The sequence below is a fragment of the Aethalodelphis obliquidens genome, unplaced genomic scaffold, assembly GCF_003676395.1.
Source record: "Aethalodelphis obliquidens isolate GAN/ISIS:26980383/991018 unplaced genomic scaffold, ASM367639v1 scaffold42, whole genome shotgun sequence".
Lineage (NCBI taxonomy): Eukaryota > Metazoa > Chordata > Mammalia > Artiodactyla > Delphinidae > Aethalodelphis > Aethalodelphis obliquidens.
Genome location: NW_020837986.1, coordinates 14,325,899 through 14,334,856, shown reverse-complemented (window position 1 = coordinate 14,334,856; position 8,958 = coordinate 14,325,899).

Below are 8,958 nucleotides of genomic sequence, written 5' to 3'. Positions count from 1 at the left end.
GGTATTCCTCTAGAGAAAAGCAAGAGGTGGTTCTCAGAACTGGGAAGAGAAATAAATGCATATTTTTGTTTCCCAAAACCTGCCTGTGGGGTTGCCGTTTATAAGCACTGTGACACTGGAGGCTTGGTTCAAGGTGGGTGCAGGGCCAGAGGGCTGGGGGAAAAGAACGAGTTTTATTTTCCCAGCAGTTTGTAGGCCCAGCCCACAAACATTTGTGTCCAAGGAAACCAAACTTCCCCCACCCTGGGAGGCTCTGCCCTATTGCCCCTGTGAGCGGGCACCACCTTACTTACATGCTTGGGACGATGATAATGATGACAATAATAAAACTAGCTGACATTTTCTGAGACACTAGCCTAGGTATCTGACCTGCGTCTCTCAGGTAATGGTATGTATTATTAATAGCCCATTTTACAAGTTATAAAACTGGGGCTGAGAGAGCTTAAGTGACGTATCCAAGGTCACACAGCTGATAAGAAGCAGAGCCAGAATTTGAACCTTAAAATGGTCAACTGTTAGACCTAAAAGGGCCCCCAAAACACATCTAAGGCATGAGATCAATTAACACATGGGGAAACTGAGGCCTATAGGAAGGAAGAGGTTGGGGACGTGCATTTGTGCATTTACGGAGCTCCCACTAACAGTTTCATGTACCTGAGCTCACTGGCCATCTGGAGGAAGGCATTCCTGCTCCCATTTCATGGATCGGACACTGCAGCTCAACAAAGGGGTTTCCCTTGGCCAGAGTCTTACAGCCAGTGAATGGCAGAGCTGGGATTCTAGCCACGGTTCCTCTGACCTAAGCCTGTGCTTTGTCCCTCTCCCCGGGGCTCTCAGATTCAGGCCTGGCTCTTATGCCCTTGGGCCCTGCTCTGCTGCGGGCGAGGGTGCTCCTCCCTCCCGGTCACTGGGCCTGGCCTGACGGGGAACCTGCCTGAGCTTGCTGGCCCGGGAGCTGAGGGTATTCAGTGGGTGGTCAGAAGCCAGCTCTCTAGGAGGGGTTGGCAGAGGAGCTGGTACCGCAGCCTCCTAGGAGACGAGGGGCTGGTCCTGGCAGGGCCTCTAGCGCTTGGGCAGCTTCTGCCTGACACTTCCTCCCTGCAGGGACCAGGGTTCGAGGCTCAGCTACTCTCTGGGCCCCGGTTTCCCCATCTGTAGAAGAGGAGGTTGAACTCAGTGGTTGCCAAGGACCTCTTGAGCTCTGACACTGTAGATTCTAGGATGCCCGTATTAGTCACCTACTGCTGAGCAAAACATTATCACCAACTTAGTGACTGAAAACAACATCTTACAGTTTCTATGGGTCAGAGTCCGGGCATGGCACCACTGGGTTCTCTGCTCAGGGTCCCACCAGGCTGAATCAAGCTGTCAGCTGGGCCGTGTTCCGTTGCAGAGGCGCAGGGTCTTCTTCCAAGTTCATTCAGGTGACCTGCAGAGTCCAGTTCCTTGGGGTTGCTGGCCTGAGTTACAAATTTCCTTGCTGGCTGTTGGCCGGCAGTAACTCTCAGCTCCTAAAGGCCACCTCGGGGCCAAGCCATCCTTCATGGCCTTATTTCCCTCACCTCCCATACCCAATGCTTCCACTGCGGCTCCACCTTCAGAGTAGACCCAGAATCTGACCTCCTCACCCTCTGCCACCTTAACCCCAGTCAGCTCTTGCATATCCCACCAGGACTATTGCAGTAGCCTTCTTGCTGGCCTCCCTGCTCCCTGTCCTACAGCCCATTCTCCACTTGGAGATCTGGGAAGGGGGTTGTTAAAATACAAGCCCAATCCTGTCCCACCTCTGCTCAGAACCCTCCCATGGGTTCTCAGAGTAAAAGCCAATGTCCTCACCATGACCTACAGGGCCAGACACCATCCAGCCCTGTTACACACTGACCTCACCTCCTAGGCCTCTCTGCCTCACTCACCCTGATCCCAACAAATTGGCCTCCACGCTGTTCTTCACACACACCATCCACCAGTTCCCTCTGCCTAGAATACTCTTCCCTGCAGACACCCACAAGGCTCCCCTCACCTCCTCTGGCCTCTGCTGAAATGTCGCCTGGTGAAGCTTGCCCTCACCACCCTATTTAAAAGCACAATTCTCACTTTTAATAAAGTTACACATACACTTTCTACTAGACCCAGCAATTCCACTCCCAGGTATTTACCCAAGAGAAATGAAAATATACGTGCACACAAACAGTTGTACATGAATATCCATAGCAGGTTTATTCGTAACAGCCAAAAAGTGGAAACAACCCAGATGACCGTCAATAGGTTGGATGAATAAACAAAACATGGTCATGGGATGCTCAGCGACCAGAAGGAACCAACACACAACAGCATGGATGAATCGCAAATGTGTTACGCTGAGTGAAAGAAGCCAGATTTCACTTGTGTGAACACCAGAAAAGACAAATCCAATCCACAGTGAAGGAAGACTGACCAGCAAGTTTCTAGATGGGAAGCGGGGTGGGAGTTGGGGATTAACTGCCAAGGTGCATGTGGGAACTTTACAGGATGGATGGGAATGTCTATAACTTGTCTGGAGTGGTGGATACACACATGTATACAACTGTCAGCTCACCAAACTATATACCTAAAATGGGTCAGTTTTATTGTATATCAATTCTACGCCAGTAAAAATGGAAAAACCCTAGAGCCCCACCTCCTTTCCCTGCTTCTTCTTCCTCCACAGCACTTCCACTCGCTGATAGGCATTGCCTTTCCCCACACCGGAGGGCACGAGGTTCTACTTGTTTGGTTCTCTGCTGTTTCTGTAGTGGCTAGAAGAGTATTCGGCACATAGTAGGTGCTTAAAGAGTATTGGGTAGATGGATGAATTCAGTCCCTGAAGGCTCAGAGCTAGTTAATGGGGGTGGCTGTTTCAGTGTCCACGCGCCCACCTGGAGGTTGCGAGACAAACCCCAGACAGCCAGGCCTGTGGGACTGCGGGAAGTGCCCTCCCTCCACTGGGGGCTGTGTCACCACTCGAGCATTTGGATGACGTCATTCCCAGGGATGTGTCATGCCCACCACCAGGCGGTCCAGCCAGGAACCTGATGCCCATTGGCTGGGGTTTCCTGCGAGCGCCGTGTGTGAGGAAACCAAAATATTACTGTAGAGGGTGGAGCCACAAAACCAGGCCACGCAGAGCCCAGAATGCAGCCGTGGCTGCCCCAGGGGAGATGGGGAGCCGACTGGGCCTGCAGCCTGAGGTTTTCTGTCTGTCTGTTTCAGGTTTCTTGCCGTCTACTTTATGTTACTTTATTTTGAATTTATTTTTATTTTTTCTGCATAGATAATACATTCACATGGTTCAAAATTCAAATGGTACAAAGAGGAAGAAGTGAGTCTCCCTCCCACCCCTGGCTCCAGGCAGCCAGTGTATCAGGTTCCCTGTGTAGCTCTCCAGGAGATTGAAGGCCAGTACAAGAGGGTTTGGGCACATCTTCTGGTCTCAAAAAACGTAGCACGTGGCGCCTGGTCTCACACCTTGTTCTGTTCATGGAACCAAGTACCTTGCCAGTCCACACCAGTGCGTGCAGTGCACCTTCCCAGTGCCGCAATGGGACATTACGTGGCTGGGCTGAGCTGATGTAACCACTTCTCATTGATGGATATATCCAGTTGTTTGCTATTACAAACAATGGCGTAATAAATACCTACAGCCTTTGTATGGGGTACTTTTACACTTAAGTAGTTACTTGCCCACATTTAAACAGCGAGAGAACAGCATACTAAATTCTTTTTGAGGGAATTCCCTGGCAGTTCAGTGGTTAGGACTCCGTGCTTCCACTGCTGGGGGCCCAGATTCAATCCCTGGTTGGGGAACTAAGATCCCACAAGCCATGTGGTGCGGCCAAAAACATAAAATAAAATAAATGCTTTTTGAGATCTCACTTTTCACAAGAACCCAGAAGTTTTGGGCCCACTGAGCCCCCGTTCTCAGGAGCGAGCCTGGGCTGGGACAGGGCCCCACTGCCCCTTAAGCCGGGGCAGGCCCTCTCCATTCACCTGGGCCCCATCCCATTTTGCCAAGAGGCACACCGAGACCCAGAGAGGGAGTGACACGCCTGCCTGAATAAACGCCACTGGGTCGGTCTCAAGGATCCCAGAAGAGTGAGTGCTGGGGTCCCAGCCCCCTCAAACTCACCTCCCTCCCCACCTCTGCCCTCCTTGGCCACGTGACCTTGAGCACATGGCTTCACCTTTCTAAGACTTCGTTGGAGGATGTGGTCAATGGTACCCATGTCACAATGGCACTCATGCCCAGGAATGAGCTCCCCTGGGAGCACTTTGCTCTGTGCCAGGCACACAGTAGGGGCTTGGGGCCTCATAGATGCTCATAGTTGGTTTGTCTATGTGATTCTTCCAACTGTTTAAATGCTTAAATACTGGCAACTAATTCAATTTTTTAAAACCTGGTCAATGCATATAATGTTAGTCCTACCGGTGTCCAGATCTAAGGGATTTGTCCTATTGGCAGACATTGAGGTGGGGGACAGTGGTAACCCAACAGTCCACCCAGTTAGGATGCAGCAAAGGTGGGATCTCAACCCAGGCATTTTAATTCCACAAGTTGTTAACCTCCAGCTTATCAGAGACTCTGGGAGCTGGTGGTGAAGGGAGGGCACTGGTAGCGAGGTTTAACCGTGATAATGCCACCCTACACACACACACACACACACACACACACACACACAATACAAGACACACACACACAGAGGCAGGCAGGGCAGCGCAGGGCTGTGCCAGGCCTGGGTTCCCCCATAACTGCACTAGGTCCTGGCTATGTAACCTCCAACGAGGCAGCTGTCCCCTCTGAGGCTTAATGCTCCCACCTGTAAAGCAGTTACCATGCAGAGTGAAATTAGACACAGACCAAGAAGGAGTTTTGCAAGCTGCAAAGGTTGCAGACATGTAGAAGATTAAGGGATTTACCCTGCCAGTGGACACTGAGAACGGAAGGGGAGGTGCAGAGGGAGGTTGGTGGCATCCAATAGGCCCAGTTTGCCCTTAAGAACCTCCCAAGGCTGCCTGGCCCAGCTGTCAGGTGGCCTGATTCCAGCCCAGCGCCAGGCTGGCAGGCTCCAGACAGAGCCCCCTGGCTCCAGCTGCATGCCACAGTGAGGGTAAGGGGCCAGCCTAGGGGTTGGGCTAGGCTATTTTCATCCCCAGGAAGGCAATGGAGAAGGCCCCAGTTCCCTTCCTCCCTGACAGGCCCTAACCCTCCATAGCCTGGAGTCTTCCTTTCCAAACCCAGAACGAACCTAGAGACCACAAACACCTCACAGCACAGCTGGGGAAACCAAGGAACAGAAAGGTGAATGATTTCTCTAGTTCACTCAGCTGGGGCTTGAAGCCAGAGCTCCTAATTTCTAGGAGTCAGTTCTTTCCAGCATGCCATTCACTCACTTGTTTTCACTCATTCCTTCACCCAACAGGTGGTTATGAAACACCTCTTGTTCCCCAGGGGAGGGGGACACAGCCTAGACAAAGTAGAGCCCATGCCTCCTGGAGCTGCATTCTAGTGAGAGACACACACAAGAAATATAATGTGGCCTTTGTTTACTGTAAGTGTCGGTGGGAGGTGGGGTGAGGGAGTATTTTTCTAGGAAGAAAAATAAACCAGGGTAGGGAACTAGTGGCTGTTGCGTGCTGATGGTTTAGCTGCGGAAAGCAGTGAATGGGTGGGTCAGAGAAGGCCTCTCTGAGGAGGTGACATGTGGGCAGAGACCTGAATGAAGTGAGGGCGTGAGTCATGTGGACACCTAGAGTAGGATAGATGCTGGCAGTGGAAATAGTAAGTACAAAGTCCCTGAGGTAGAAATGTGTCTATTGTGTTTCAGGAACATCGAGGAAGCAGCGGACTGTATCAGAGTAGGTAAAGGGGAAGGGGGAGGAGTCACAGGGATCCTGGTCATGAGGGCCTTGTAGAACACTGTTAGACCTTTGGGGGTTTTTTTCAGGCTGCCTGGCAAGATAGACCCTCCCATTGTTCAAAGGCTCTGATAGCCTCAGACAGTCAGGCCCTTATGCTCCAGGTTCAGCTTCACCTACTCTCTCTGTTCCAATAATCTACTCCTCCCACCACAGGGCCTTTGCACATGCTGGTCCTTCAATCTGTAATCCTTTTCCACTCCTATCCTCTCTTCTCCTGCTTAACTCCTACCTATCCTTCACATCTCAGCTCAGATATCTCAGGCTTCCGAGACCTCCCTGGTCAGGTCAGCAACCTCTCCTTCCTTCAGGACCTAATCTTAGTGATCATAAAATTATTGGGATGATCAACTGGTGTCTGTCCACAACCTAGACTAAGCCTCCCAAGGGCAAGTGTTTTGGTTCATTTTGTTCACTGCAATCTCCCCAGGGCGTGTCAAGGGCTTGGCATGTAGTAGGCCCTAATAAATATGTGTTGCATGAATGAACAAATGAATGGAATAAGCACTTACAAAGACCATCTCACGTCATTCAATTTTATCCAGTTTACAGAGCTCAGAGAGGCGAGGCAACTTGGCGAAGATCAGACAAGTGGCGGCACCAAAAAATCCAGGTTTTTCTGATTCCAAAGGAGGGAACTTTCCCCAGTTCTTTACCCAGCACACATAGGCTGTGATAAATTGAAAACCAGCTGCAAAAATTCCTCCATGCCTATACTCGTGCCCTTTGCAATATGACTAAGAAATGGGATCTATTTCTTTACCCCTTGAATCTGACTTGACCATGTCACTTTGGCCAATGGAACATTAGTGATCATAACTCAAGAAGAGGCTTTAAAAAGCACTGGTGCATTGGAGCTGAACACGAAACCTCAAGATCACCATGGGAATGAGCCCGTGCTAGCCTCCTGGAGGTGAACTGAAGCACCCCAGCAAACAGCCTGCCAACTGCCCGACATGTGAGTGAGGCCCTCCAAGATCACCAAGCCCCAGCTGACTGCAGCTACATCAGTGAGCCTAGGTAAAACCAGAACTGCCCAGCTGATCCCAGACCAGATTGCCAAGTCATAGAATCATAAACTAATCATTTGTTGTTTTAGGCCACTGGGTCTAGGGTGGCCTGTTACACAGCAAGGGCTATCTGATACATATACCTGGTGAACACACACTGTGCAGACAACATCTACGCCCATATGCGCATAAATGCACACAGATAACTTTTCATATAAAATCTGTTGGCACCCATACAGACACTCACTAGCCCCTACAAGTCTCACACACACACAGAGCCCTCACCCAACCCCACACACACCTCTATTCAGACCACTCTCCTGGCTGCCAATGTAATGTAATGTCAATGTAAATGCCAATCTGGGAACAGATGGGTTGATACTGCCCAAGCTCTATGTTGCTGGCACTGCCCAGTACAGTTCCAGGGGTGAAGAAGGACCCAGTAGACTTTTGCTGAATGAATCGATGAATAAAGCGAAGGGCACAGGACAAGCCAGAGGTTGGCAGCTGTGAGCAGACAGTGCTGAGGGGTTCCTGTGGGTAAATGGAGAGGCCTGGCAGGGGTGTCACAGCCTCAGTTTTTATTCCTCTTAGAGACCCACGTGAGCAGGGACAGAGAGTGGATGCTCACAAAGGCTTATCTTACAAATTGTACTTGTGCTTGAGATTCTAGTTTTTAAATTGGTCCCATTGTTGTTTTTGAAAGGGGGGGTGGGATTGTTAAAAAGCATATGAAGGGTTTCAGGAAGAAAATTGGAACCAATAAAGTATCTTCTATGTGTAACCATGGGGAAATTGAGGATGTCAGAGAATTAAGGATGAGTAAAGAAGAAACTAAGCAAATGAAAAACCAAAGCAGGTAGTAACTCCAGGAAGAACAGAGTTGCACAAAAAGGGAAATGTAACTGTAATATGCAACTTGGCAAGAAACAATATTTATATGGTCACAATATAAATAACATTAATTAATCATTTAATGAAAAATTGTGATAAATGTAGATTTTGAAAGGAAAGGAGGTAGAGAAAAATTGTCTTCCTTGATAATAAAAACTACAAAAAGAAAGAGTTTTGACCACTTACTGGGTGATGTGCCTTATTCTAGGCACTTCACATGTTGAATCCTCATAACAGTCCAATAACTTCAATATTCTTATTACTCTCATTTTACAAATGAGGAAACTGAGGCATCAGGTGGTTAAGTCACTTGCCCAAGGTCATCTGGCCAGTAAGGAGAAGGGCTGGAATTCAAACCCAGACAGTCAGGCTGCAGAAGCCACACTGTGGGAACATCAGACCTGAAAGTCAATATTTGCCTAAAATAATCAAGAAAATAGCAGGAGGACTTCCCTGGTGGCGCAGTGGTTGAGAGTCCACCTGCCGATGCAGGGGGCGCGAGTTCGTGCCCCGGTCTGGGAGGATCCCACGTGCCGCGGAGCAGCTGGGCCCGTAAGACATGGCCACTGAGCCTGCGTATCCGGAGCCTGTGCTCCGCAACGGGAGAGGCCATGGCAGTGAGAGGCCATGGCAGTGAGAGGCCCGCGTACCAAAAAAAAAAAAAACAGAAAATAGCAGGAAAAGAATGTTACTTAGAAATACAGAGGAAAGTACCAGAAGAAATAGTTTAAAAAGTTGACTGTGGTTGCTTTGGGGAGCAGGGCTGGGAGTGGGAAGTACAGGGCAAGGGAATGTTTTTATTAGTAGTATTTATATAGATCCATCCATGAGTTGGGGACAGGAACTGACGGAAGGAACGTGAGGGAACTTTTCATGGCTCTATATCCTGACTAGGGTTTGGAGTACAGTATGTACTTGTCTAAACTCAGCAAATGGTCCTTTAAGATCTATGCATTTCACTGTATATAAATTTTACCTCCCACTCCCAAGAATAACCATAAACAGATACAGAACTCTAGCTAATGAAATGCATGCTGAAGTGCCTTTAAGGGGAAGGGTACTGATGTTTGCAGCCTACTTTGAAAAGCTTCAAAAAATAACAAGTTGTTTTAATGGGTGGATA